Source organism: Geotrypetes seraphini, chromosome 1 (genome assembly GCF_902459505.1).
Source record: "Geotrypetes seraphini chromosome 1, aGeoSer1.1, whole genome shotgun sequence".
NCBI classification, from domain to species: Eukaryota; Metazoa; Chordata; class Amphibia; order Gymnophiona; family Dermophiidae; genus Geotrypetes; species Geotrypetes seraphini.
The window spans coordinates 428,275,946-428,289,802 of record NC_047084.1 but is presented as its reverse complement, the minus strand read 5'-3'; positions in this window follow the sequence as shown (position 1 = coordinate 428,289,802).

Here is a 13,857-nt window from a genome sequence, read left to right as displayed (position 1 = left end):
ACTACGTATCCAATCAGAACAGACTCATGGCGTGGAGCCGTTTTTTAAATTAATGTCATTCACTCGACTTCAGCATTCAGACCCCATGGTGGGGAAGGCCGTGAAGCAGCCCGTTCAGAGCCATGTCACCGCTGCTGCTTTAGGAAGTCTCAAAGCAAAGGTATGTCAGGTCTTGGGGGGTGGGGGTGAGTGACTGGGGCAGCACTAATGTCAGTTATGGAGTCAGGGAGTGTTGGGGACATTCAGGGGGAGTAGCTTTGGGGGTCGATCTTAACTAGGGCTTATTTTTGTGGTAGGGCTTATATTAGGAGCATCTTTAAAAATCGGAATAGGTCTTATTTTCAGGGAAACAGGGTAGTTAAGTTACAGTAGCTCTCTGTCTAATCCCACCAAATGATGTAACTACATCCAAACTTGCAGTCTTGATTTTCTTTTGGATGTTTTCAATAATAGATTATCACTATAACAATGTTATGGTGAAAACCTGAGAATGAGAAAATGAAACTAATGTGTTAGTGTCAGTATGGGCAAAAACGTAAGATAAATTGACAATTGAGGCACAAAAGCCATTAATATACAATACAAACACATAAAACTATCAGAGAACTTAAACATATTTTAGTACTTTGTGTATTTTTTTTGCATAATTTCCTAGAAAGTCCAGGTAAATAACATATTACACAATATTTAAATCTAGTTGTAAATTTTCCACATGAAATTGTACTGTTTATTTTACCAGTGCTGTTTAAAATATTGCATCTCCAAAACAGATTAAATGCTCTCATTTTGAAAGAGTGATATTAAACAGTTGCCATTTTGAAATTTAATCTCCAAAGCGGACACACTTTTTTTTTTTTTTTTTTATCGGAACTAAATATGGCACGAGGTTACACTTGCCTTCCTGAGAAATCTGTAGAATCAACACATTTGGAGTGCTTCAGACAGTACCGAGTGTAACTATAGTGATTGAATGGAAATGATTTCTTAAGTTCGTGGGCTCCAATATCCAACAAGCATTATAGTTTTCAAGGTCAACATTCTCCCTCTACCACCACCACCACACACACTTTTACAAAGCTACACTAGTGGCTTCTGCTGCGGTAACTGTCCCAAAGCTCATAGGGATTTACAGGGCTTGGGGGTTTTTTGCCACACAGAAACCGCTGGAGCCAGTAGTGTAGTATTGGGGGGGGGGGGAGGCGGGCCGCCCTGACCACGGTCTTCCTAAGAGTGTGTCACACTTCCTACTCTCCGCCCTTCCGCTCCTTGCCACATGCACCCCCTTGTCTTCCCCATATCTTTTTTACTCCCCCGGTGTGAAGTTGCTGCCCACGTCGGCATCGGTGCTCTCTCAGATGTCACGTCCCGGATCCACATCTAGAAAGCGACGTCATGTGGTCACCGATGTGGGCATGGTGCTCATGCCAGAGAAGTTAAAAAGGTACGGGGAACGAGAAGGAGGGTGTGTGCTCAGCAGGGGGGTGGGGGAGGAAACACCAACGCCCAAAAGCGCCGCTCACACTTACTATGCCGCTGGCTAGAGCGGCTTTGTAAAAGAGGGGGGTATATTAGGGAAAGGCAAAAGTTACAGGGGAAAAAAATGCACCGGCTTGGTGGCGCAAGCCAATTTAGAGTACGCATTCTAAATTGTGCTACGAATGGCTCAAATAAAAATTGTGAGCAAGAACTCAATGCTTGATTTCACAAAACTGCTGTAATTTCCAGAGATGAACAGGATTGCTAAATTTAGCTATAAAAGCTTTTCTCGGGCCATCAGAGAAAACATGGCAAAGCTATCAATTATTAGACTTTCACACCGTCAGACTTGTAATGGTATTGTGTTACGTGTGGCTCAACATTTGCTGTATTAAGGGAGTCTGCAAACCAGTCAATTAAAATTGCATAATCATTTGATGAAATAACTGCTGACATCTGACAGTCTATATGAAAAACTGGCTGCCCATTGACAAGAAATTTACTAAGATAGAGCGTGTTGTCAAAGGAGTGATTTTTATAAATAGTGTGTTTTAGCAATGAGCACAAAATGCAAAACTAAGGAAACTGCTGTAAATTATACAGGTAACACAAAATGCTTGATTACAGTTTATGAATCCAGTTGATTAAATGTGGGTCATTTGAAAGTGCAATGCTGCCATTATAAATTCTAGTACTTTTTCTTTTGATGTTTGATTTCTATAAGAAGGTGCTCTTTTGATTACCGCTTTGGTTCAATTAGATCCATGTGATTGAAGATAGAGATTAAAAGTAAACAACTAATAGGTCTGTGGATAAGAACATCTGTAGATTGGAATAATAGTAATAATAATTTGCATATTTTAGTGCATTAATGCAGAGAATGCTCAAGTGTCTTACACAGTTCAGAACAATAAATATACTAAAGAGTATTGGTACTTAGCTTTGTACGGAGTGGTTGCTGGAAAGGGATAAACAAGCCAACATGTTTCACCCGTAAAAACTTAGATCGGGTGGTCACGTCGTGAACAACGAATAAACAAGGGGTAGTAGCCCTGAGGAAACCCCCTTTACAGGTGAAACATGTTGGCTTGTTTATCCCTTTCCAGCAACCACTCCGTACAAAGCTAAGTACCAATACTCTTTAGTATATTTATTGTTTTAAAAATTATCAATAAGAGTTAATAACAGAAAAAGAAAAAATAACAAAATTACACAGTTCAGAAGCATACGAGGGGCCAATGAAAAGTTCTCAGCCCAACCAACAAAGTTGGGGCAATTGCCATTGAGGGCTATACACAATACAGCGATTTTCCCCTTTTTTCATTGGAAAATCGCTGGACTAAGTATATAGCCCTCAATGGAGATTTCCCTAACTTTGTTGGTTGGGCTGAGAACTTTTCAGCAGCCCCTCCTACCTTGCAGATATTTTTGAGATGGCAAGAATCAAGAAACTTCCAAATGGAGAAAAAGGGAAACAATAATTATTACATTATATGTTAAAGTACAACAGTAGTTGAGGAATTTGAACTTCTGCCTCCCTTCTCTTCTTACCCTATATATTATTTCATGATCTTTACAAAGATAATTTGCAGAGGAGTGTAAATTGGGCTTCTAACTCTAAGGGTTTAAAATTATAAGTTTAGGTATTTACTTTCAAACTAACTAGGTGCTTTTATGTACTTTTAGGTGGACTCCATTTTTTTTTTTTTTTTACATTAAAAATTTGTGCACACACACTTCATACCTACTCTTCCTCAGAGCAATCTTTCTCTCTCTCTTTCAATACCCCTTCTCTTGGACCAAGTTCTTTAAAACTCCTTCCTCACTGAAGCAAGAGAATAGGGACTTAGTTTTTCTTGTAGGATGCACTTCCTGGTTTTGAGGTATTTTGTTGACAGGTCATGAAAATCTACTCGCTATATTGCAGTCTTTTCCTTAACTTATTTCTTTTCATCTCTTCACGTTCCTCTTCCTCTTTCCCATAGGCATTGGAAGGGGGAGGCCACAGGGGCCATGGCCTCCCCAAAAATTGGCAGTCAGTTATGGCTCTACTCCCCCACTTACCTCCTCCCAGCCTGTAATTTTAAATCTTTGGACAGCCGCCATGCAGCGTCAATGAGCAGGCCTGCCCTGGAACCCTTCATTCTGCAACATCTCGCCTATGTGGGAACAGGAAGTCACAGCAGATAGAATATTTCTGGGGCAAGCCTGCTCATTGACACTGTGTGGTGCGCGCCCAAATATTTAAAATTACAGAAACAGGGGAACGTAGGTAGAGGAGTAGAAAGCTGGAGAGGAGAGGTCATGCTGCAGGATTATGCTGGGGCTAGGGGCCCAGGGCAGAGCTTTTGGGCCCCCCAAACAAAGAAGTGTTCCACTGCCTATGTTCTTTCCTTCAACTGTCTACCCTCCCCACCCCACATTTTCTTCATCTCTTTCTCTCTGCCTCTCTTTCACCATTCATCATTCCTCTTTTCTAATTCCCAATCTTCTTTTCACTTTTTCACCTTCTCCTATGAGTCCCCGTATGTTGCTGTATAGTGCAAACATTTCTATGCACAATTCTTGCTCTGATCAGTCAAGCAGAGCCACCAAACCTCCAGTCGATCCCTCCTTCACTAATCAATAGATCATTAGATGAGCAGAGTCTCTCTTAGGGCTAGATAGTAGACGCTACAGTGCAGGAGGTTTGGGTATCCCTAATGTGACCATACATCCCGTTTTGAATAGGACCATCCCGTTTTCAGATCCCCTTTCCCGTTGTCCCCATACACAGCTTTTATTTTCAATTTAGTGATCAAAATGTGTCAGTTTTGAGAATTTAAATCTGCTGTCTATATTTTGCACTATATTTGTCTATTTTTCTATAGTTACTGAGGTGACATTGCATATTTTAAAGTCATCTGCCTTGACATCTTGGAAAAAAACCCGAAACTCGTAAATGATAATTAATATTTTCTCTGCGTACAGTGTGCTTTGTGTTTTTTTAATTTTATGTTTACCATTATGAACTAATAAGATATTGTGTGTACATGAAAAATGAATGGAATAAATTGGGGGCGGGGCTGGGGCAGGGCTGGGGTGGGATTGGGGGTGGGGCTAGGGTGGGATTGGGGGTGGGACTGATAATTAATAGATGTCCCATTTTGATGAAAAAAATAAATGGTCACGTTAGATATCCCTCTTTTAGAAAATGTCTAATAAAGTGATCAGCACTTACAGCCAACATGAAGGGGGAGGAGCTGAGACTAAGTACAGGGCAGGTCTCACTTCTGGAGTGGCAGAGTAGCCTAATGGCTAGAGCAGTGGGCTGAATTAACTTTTGGAGGGATGACAGTCAAGAGTAGGGGGATACCATTTTCTGTCCATTCAAGAAACAATGGTTGCTACTTTCTGGATATATCCCTACCATCTTCCTGCTATGCTCCAAGGTCAGAGGTTGAACAGAGGCATTGCAGCCTCTTGGGTACCTACATCCATGAATTAGTGCTGACTTATCAAAGTCTCACTCTGATGACATCATATGACCAGGACAGCATCAGCCGAAAGCCACAGGTGAGAATAATTTTGGTGAGATTAAAACTGGCCACGAACATTTACACCTGCTCTTGAAATTAGATGCCAAATTGTCAGCTTTGAATTAGACACCAAAATGTGGACTTACAGTAGTATTCTATAATGGCAACTCGCTGTGACAAACAGTCAAGCAGACTGACGAGCATAGGCAAATATTGTCAATGAATTGGCATGTGCTGAGCAAAAAGGCAGAACAATCTGCAATCGCAGCTTGATTGTTTATTAACCCTTGAAGTGATTGTAGACATGCTGATTCATTGACAATATTTGCCTATTTACAAGTCAGACACAGTCTTGGCTAGATCTTGTGATTTGTGAAGCAGGAATTTATTGCTAAAATACAGATCTGTGTTGAGTCTGCAAATCTTTTTGAGCATGTAATTGAATCAGGCAATCTGTTTTTATATTTTATTGTTTTTTAATTATCATTACTATTGTTTTTTTGGTCTGTTAACATATATAAAGTGGCATTTATTTATTCACCTCTACACTTCATTTGAATTTATTTGATCCTACCCTTCTTCCTTCCCTGAGACTGGCCCCCATAGCTAAGCAACCAAATAGGACTGCATAAATACTGTAGCACTATAGTGACTGGCACTGCCCTTGCTGACAGTAGTGGCCTGAAGTTTGTTGCCCCTCCCTCCTGCCTCCCACAACAAATTCCAAACCCCCTCCAATACCCCAATCAGTGTCAGAACCCTTTCTCACCTCTGAACCCCATCAGAACCCCCACCTGCACCCCATCCCCTTCCACCCTACGTCAGGCCCCATCAGGCCCCCTGGGCCTACTTATCAACCTTGGTTATCTTGTGATCCATGGGGCAGGAGCAAACCTGACTTGCTGTTGTCCCTCTTGGTTCCTCAATGAAAATGGTTACCACATATGTGTGCAAGCAGCTTTGATAATCCATTTTGATACAGGGAATTTCAAAAATACTGCCAAAGCCTTAGAGCTAAGTCATACTAAGTATCTCCTCCAAAATTTCCTCACTTATAACATTTTACAGTTAGGCATACACGGATCCTTGCAGCGGGGCTGTAGCAAGCTATGTGCAGGCAGCGAGGCCGCACAGAGTTCAAGAAAGTCAAGGGCTCCAAAATTGTGTCCTGTCTATTGCCTTCTCCGCTTGGCTGTGATGCAGTGGGCAGGATAGCAGCTGTAAGGGGCATGTCGCATGGGATGCATTTCCAGCTTGGAACAGTTCTGCCTTGCAGGGAGGTTCCATTACAGAATATGAGTGCGCTACCCTGTATCGGTTCACCTGTCAGTTACAAGCTTGCAATTGCACCAGCCATATAACTGGCATAAATGCAGACACCTAAACACAGCAGAGCTGCAAATAACTTAGAGTATTTTGTAAGTTGCATGGGTACGTGGGAGCCCCACCCATGCATATATCCCCTTGCGTTTTTGCACTAGGTAAGTAAGGCACATTGTCACTTTACTCTTCTCCTCCACTGCCAATTCCAGACTTCGTTCCTTTCATCTAGCTGCCCCCTATGCCTGAAATAAATTACCGGAGTTTGTCCGTCAGTCCCCTTCCCTTCCTTTGTTTAAAAGCAGACTGAAAACCAACCTTTTTGATATAGCTTTCAATCCTTAACCCTACTCCTCTGCCCTCCAACCAAGCCAGCTGATTAACCGTTCCCCTTAACTGTATCCATGACATCCTGTTTCAGTCTTTGGGAAGCTGAGCTGAAATTGTGATGTCATAATGCCTCATTCCACCAATGCCTAAGAGCCAACCTCATCAGTGATGTCACAATGGCTTGATTGTCCTGTACTCCCCTCTACCCTCTAACCCAGCCAGCTGATTAACTGTTCCCCTTAACTGTATCCATGACATCCTATTTGTCTGTCCTGGCTGTTTAGATTGTAAGCTCTTACAGGCAGGGACTGTTTTATTCTTTGTTGTGGCTCTGTGCAGCGCTGCGTGCGTCTGATAAGACTATAGAAATAATTCATAGTAGTAGTAGTAGTAGTAGAATAGCTTTAGGCACCCTGCTGGCACTTTCATAGATAAATATACATTTATGCATGTAAGTGCTATATTCTGTAAGTTACATGGGTAAGTGGGTGTCCTACCTCTGCAGAAGCCACCTTGCATTATTGCACTGTATAAGATAAGCAGAGCTGCCTCTTTACAAACAGTAGAAGTAAGGAGAACGGGAGGAGTGGTTTATTGGTTGGAGCTGCTGCCTTAGCACCCTAAGGTTGTGAGCTTGACTCCAGCCTGTTGCCTGTGACTCAGGGCAAGTCACTTAACCCTCCATTGCAACAGGTACCACAGTTAAGATTGTGAGCTTGCCAGGATAGATAGGGAAATAACTACTCAACGCATAATAAACTGCTTTGGGTGAATCTTTTCATGAGATTAAAAGCAGTTATTCTAAATAAGTGTACATTTTTACGTGTAAATGCTACAGTTAGGCATACACGGATCCTTGCAGAATTTATATATATTCTATAAATATCCAATTCCAGAGGATACAAGAGAACTAATATGACAAGCATAAAACTCTCCAATAAAATGATGTAAATTTAAGGCAAACCATGAACACGCTCATGCAAGTGCTGCAAAATGGATCCCACCAACAGTGGCTAGCATTTCACTTTTTAGCTACTTCGGGCCGGGGTAAAGGAATCAGTCTGCTAGCAAACTCACACTGCTAGCTTTCAGCATCATCGGTTAGCAGGGCAAGTTTGCTGGCAGACTCATTCCTTCACCTTCAGGCAGCTAAAAGTGAAATGCTAACTACTGCCGGTGGGACCATTATGCAGCAGTTTAATGAGCATGTACAATTAAGGATGAGATACCTCTTTTGGTTCTTTTAATAATATAACATGGGAGAAGCCACTGCTTGCCCTGGATCGTTAACATGGAATGTTGCCACTCCTTGGGTTTTGGCTAGGTACTAGGGACCTAGATTGGTCACCGTGAGAATGGGCTACTGGACTTGATGGACCATTGGTCTGACCCAGTAAGGCTATGTTCTTATGACTCTTAAGATCTGTATCGACAGAGGGGGTCACAAGGAACAGTTGAATAGGATCATTGCACAGAAATTAATTTGACATTAAAGGAGGTTTTTTTTTAATGCCAATTAGGCTATTGCTTATTAAGAACATAAGAATTTCCATACTGGGACAGAACAAAGGTCCATCAAGCCCAGAATCCTCTTTCCAACAGTGGCTAACCCAGATCTCAAGTACCTAGCTATATCCCAAGTAGTAAAACAGATTTTATGTTGCTTATCCTAGGAATAAGTAGTGGATTTCCCCAAGCCATCTCAATAATGGCCTATGGACTTCTCTTTTAAGAAATTATCTAAACTTTTTTTAAACTCTGCTAAGCTAACCGATTTCACCACATTCTTCAGTAATGAATTCCAGAGTTTAATTACACGTTATGTGAAGAAATATTTTCTCTAGTCTGTTTTAAATCTACTACACAGTAGCTTCATTGCATGCCCCCTAGTCCTAGAATTTTTGGAAAGAGTAAACAAGTGATTCACATCTACCCTTTCCCTTGTCACATGACAGAGTGAAAGTGTATATGTGTGGGGGAGAGGATCTGAGAAGTTTTTTTTTCCAATTTACTGCCTTAGGTCCTCTTTTACTAAGCAGTGGTAGAGGTTTCTACCACGGCCCAGGGCGCTAAATGCTCTGATGCTGCTCTGACACTCATAGGAATTGTATGATTGTTGGAGATTATGTCAGAGCATGTAGCTCTCCGGGCCAAAGTAGAAACCTCTACCACGGCTTAGTAAAAGGAGGGGTTAATCTGTTATAATAGTTCTGTTATTGCACACACGATTTGTCTTAAATTTACATTATTTTATAGGAGAGTTTTGGGGTTAGTGCTAATATTCTAATCTAAACAGTTACGTGCATAAGGGGGCATAAATGTGGACACCTAGATTTACCCTTATAAAGTACATATTAATCAAAAATACCCTCCTGTGACCAATTTTTTGCCATTTTTGCAGTTTTGGACTTTGAATGCTTGTATGTTTCTTTTGTATGAATGTAGTATACAGTACTCCCCCAAATTTCATGGGGGTTCCGTTTTAGGAACCCCCGTGAATTTTGAAAAACCGCAAATGTGGTTTTTTGCCTGTCAAAAGGCAGGGGAGGCAGGAGAGGGCAGCTGGGGAGGCAGGAGAAGGCAGCTGGAGCGCCGACGGGTGAAGAAAATCACTTGCGGTCTGCTCCAATCGCCTCTTCCTGTAGAAAAGTCAGACTATACCAATCAGGAGCTGCTTTGACATGTAGTCCCTGATTGATGTAGCCCAACTTTACTACAGGAAGAGGTGGTCAGAGCATACTGCGAATGAGTGAATCCGCAATTCGCGAACCGCAAATCCATGGGGGAACACTGTACCATCCTATTTTTATGGCGTTCTGTTTTCATTTTATTGATGTACATGTATTTTACTGTAAACCACTTTGAATTGTGCTGCAACTAAGGCAGTACATCAAGTTTAATAAACGATCAATCAGTACTCAATTTGCAAAAAACCTGATGGAAAAAGCCTCAGAAGTTAGTAGGAAATCATTCCACCGTAACTATGAAGGTTGAGCTCACATTGACAATTCACCCTCAAGCTTCTAACAATGGCATAAAAAAACCCTTCAGTGTCAGTTAATGATCAAATCTTCAAAAACTGTGGTTATGTCTCAAACATAACATTAAAGCAATTAGAAAATACTTGAACTGCCTATCTATGATTCAGGGAAAGTAATTGCAGATCCCTTATCCTATCCGACGGTGGCCATAATTTTGTGGCCTTATGGTCACTACATCATGGACTGTTGGGATCTATTAAGATGAAAATCACTCACTTCTGCAAAACAAAAACAATAAATGTTTCCACCATCTAATATAATAAAAGCCTAAGTGCGCATGCGCACTCCCACCTGCGTGTTCCGTTTTCCGTGCGCTGTAGGGCCCCACAGGTAGGAGTGCGCATGCACGCTTAGGCGGAGGCTGTCGGTCACGGCGGCTCTTGGCGGTTGCAGGCCGCGGCGGCTGTGGTCGGCTGCAGGCCGCTGCGGCTGTCGGCGGAGGCCAGGGAGTACGCATGTGCGCTTAGGCATAGGCTGTGGCCACGGCAGCTCTTGGCGGCTGCAGACCACCGTGGCTATCGGCGGAGGCCAGACGTGAGGTAAGGTGTGCTACTGGACAGGGGAAGAGACGGGGGGGAGAAAAAGGAAGGGAGGCCTGGAAAAGGAAGGGAGGCCTACTGCTGGACTGGGGGACAGGAATGAGGTGTTGATGGACAGGGGAAGAGACGAGGGGAAGAAAAAGGAAGGGAGGCCTACTGCTGGACAGGGGGACAGGAAAGAGGTGCTGATGGACAGGGGAAGAGATGGGGGGGGGGTAAGAACAAGGAAGGGAGGCCTACTGCTGGACAGGGGGACAGGAAGAGGTGCTGCTGGACAGGGGGGGAGATAAAAAAAAGGGAGAAGGGCTGCTGCTGGATAAGGGGAGCAGTGAAGGGGTGGTGGTGAACACAGGGAAGGTAAAAGGAAGGGAGAATAGATGACAGCCGAGGAAAAATAAAGACAGAAATACAGAAAGCAGCTAAGGAGAGAGAGAGAGAAAAAGAAAGAAATAAACACAGACACACACACATATATTCTAGCACCCGTTAATGTAACGGGCTATAAGACTAGTTCTTTGATAAGCAGAAAAACTATTATATAAACAAAAGCAGGGTACATAACAGGTGAACACTCACTCTCTGCTGTTTTCCCAAGTCTATTGAAAGAATGGTGCCTCAGGGTTTATAAGCCCTCTCCAATCACTGCCAAACTGACATGTAATTGGCCAAATGAGCAGGTGGCCTTAACAAGCACCATGGCTTACAAAATCAGGGTCAAACGCTCACTGTTACCAGTACATAAAATAACTAGTAAAAATGAACCCATTCAGCTGTGGGGGTGGGGGTGTAATGTGGGTGTACCATGAGGGATACTGGGGGGGTACCGTGGGGGTGTACTGTGTTCAACCTAAAAATCCATTGTTGCTCCTCCTGCTGGAGAATCAATCTCCTATTACCTTCTCATTCCATTGATGGTATATGATCTATTGCAAAAACATCATAATTCATGAAAAGAATGCAAAGACTGAATATAATGTTGAGCCATTGGTGCCTCCGTGACGCCTCTCGTGAGCGCACTGAAATGTTCATTCATTCTGATGTGGAACTTTCTTGAAGTTTGTCCAATGTATAATTTCTTACAGGGACAAGTAATGCAATACATTACAAAATCTTTATCACAATCCGTATTGTGTTTGAGTAAATATATCTTCTGGACATAGGGATTTACACATTCTTTAATTTTTAAAGTAATATTGCAGGTCATATAATAACCACAAGGTCTGTGTTCAATAATTTCAGATATAACTAATGTTCTATGTATGTGGAACTGGACAAAGTGTTTATCTAAGGTTGGAACTACTACTATTTATTATTTCTAAAGTGCTGAAAGGCGTATGCAGCACTGTACATTTTAACATACAATAGACAGTCCCTGCTAAGAAGAGCTTACAATCTAATTTAGACAGGACATTTAGGGGTTGAGGAGATTATGGTAGAGGAAATGATACAGATATCTGACAGCAGTGAGTGGAAGTTAAGAGTTGAAAACAGATTCAAAAAAGTGAGCTTTTAGCTTGGATTTGAACGCTGCTAGGGAGGGAGCACGACGTATTGATTCAGGCAGCCTGTTCCAGGCATATGGTGCCACAAGAAAGAAAGGACGGAGTCTGGAGTTGGCAGTGGAAGAGAAAGGTACAGATAAGAGGGGCTTGCCTGATGAACAGAGATCATGAGGAGGAGCATAGGGGGGGGCCTTCAGAGCGAATGCACTTGTAAGTCAGCAAGAGGAGTTTAAACTGTATTCGGAAATGGACAGGGAGCCAATGAAGTGACTTGAGGAGAGGGGTAATGTGAGAATAATGGCTCTCATGGAATATGAGTAGCGCAGCAGAATTTTGAATGGATTGAAGAGGTGAGAGACGGGTACGCGAGAGGCCCGAGAGAAGTACGTTGCAGTAGTCTATATACGAGGTGATGAGAGCATGGACAAGGGTTTTGGTCGTGTGTTCAGAGAGAAGAGGATGGATTTTGGCAATATTATAGAGGAGGAAGCAACATGATTTGGAGGTTTGTTGGTTCTGAGCAGAGAAGGAGAGAGAGGAGTCAAAGATCACCCCAAGGTTGCGAGCCGACGACACAGGGAGGAGGATAGCGTTATCCACAGAACTAGAGAACGGCGGGAGGGGAGAGGCGAGTTTAGGCAGAAAGATAAGGAGTTCAGTTTTAGCCATATTCAGTTTAAGATGGCGGTGAGACATCCAAGCGGCAATGTCAGACAGGCAGGCTGAAATTCAGGCCTGAACTCCTGTAGAGATATCTGGCGTGGAGAGGTAGATCTGGGAGTCATCAGCATAGAGGTGATATTGGAAACCATGAGAGGAGATCAGCGTACTAAGCGAACGGGTGTATATGAAAAAGAGGAGAGGGCCCAGGACAGATTTCTAATCTAGACTCTTGAAAAGCAGATAAAAGGGAGATCAGATGCCAGTGTTTCCATAGAATGCGTGCAACCTGGTACTTTTTCACATCATATTGAAGCACACAAGTGACCACTGCATCCTGTTCATCTTGTGATGATCTATGCTGTCTCAAGTTTCAGTAAGCATATAATGCCTTCTTGTATGCTTTTCTTAAAACCTTAGAGGGATATCCCAGCTCAAGTAGCTTCACAGTAAGCTCAGCTGATCTTTCTTTAAACTCTTTTTCAGGAGAACAAATTATACGATATCTCAAAAACTAAGAGATGTGCAGACTTTTCTAAAGATGTTCCAGGTGAAAACTGCTGAAATGTAGAAAAGTATTTCTATCTGTTGGTTTCTTAAATACAGTAGTTTCCAATCTTGTGCCTGCTCGCACAGCTTTGACATCTAAAAAAAACATCTCTGTAGTAGTACATACCATTTCTACCTGTACCTTTTGGTGATGCATATTAAACCAACTAACACATTTATTGGGTTCATCTCTCATAGCTGTCCAGAAGAAAATAAATATCATCAATGTAATGTGTCCAATGCAATATATACTGAAAAGGGAGGGGGGGGGGCGGGAGGAAATCCATCATTCTTCAAAATGAGACATAAATAAAATAGCTACAGATGGAGCCATTGTTGATCCCATAGCGACCCCTGAAGTCTGTTCATAATAACATCCATCAAAAATGAAAATATTCCTTTTCATAGCCAATTCTAGCAAAACAGTTGTTGGTACTCGAGGCTCTTCTTCTCTTTGATCCAAACAGTGAGCAATAACATTAAGAGCTTCTTGTTGAGGAATGATGGTATACAATGAATTAACGTCCATTGTCACCATCCAAATTTCATTTTGCCCTGCAAACATGATGTTATCAATCTTATCTAAAAAGTTAGATGAATCCTGAATATAAGAAAAAGTTTTACTCACTATCGGATGCAAAAAAGAGCCCACAAAAGAGGTTCTGAAAGTGAACCCCGCCCAGATACTATTGGTCTTCCTGATGGACATTTCAGAGTGTTATGTATTTTAGGCAAAGTATACAACACAGGACTCAATGCGGCTTTAACATTAAAATACCTGTACTCAGATAGAGCTAAAAAAAAAACAAACAAAAAAAACAAGCGTCCAATCCCTTCTTTGTAACCTATTATATGATTTGTTGCAACTCCATAGTAGGATCAGCATCCAGACTTAAATGATCACCTGGAATGGATAATTGTT